A 229-nucleotide genomic window follows, 5' to 3' on the forward strand; every position below is an offset into this window, starting at 1 on the left:
GTATTAGAACTATATGCACCCTACTTTGAGGGGCTACGTTCAAAATCACTTGGAGACCTAATTGCGATTTCAATGATTCAAGGGACTAAGTTTACAATACTAAACATGTGAAGCACTAATATAGAAATAACCCTGCTATTTTTTATTCCACGTGCAAATGATCGAGCTGATTTTCTAGTCCAGTGATAATAGTGGCTGTCTAAGTGGGTCACAGCCTTGTCATCAACCC

This window comes from Asparagus officinalis, chromosome 3, assembly GCF_001876935.1.
Source record: "Asparagus officinalis chromosome 3, Aspof.V1, whole genome shotgun sequence".
NCBI classification, from domain to species: domain Eukaryota; kingdom Viridiplantae; phylum Streptophyta; class Magnoliopsida; order Asparagales; family Asparagaceae; genus Asparagus; species Asparagus officinalis.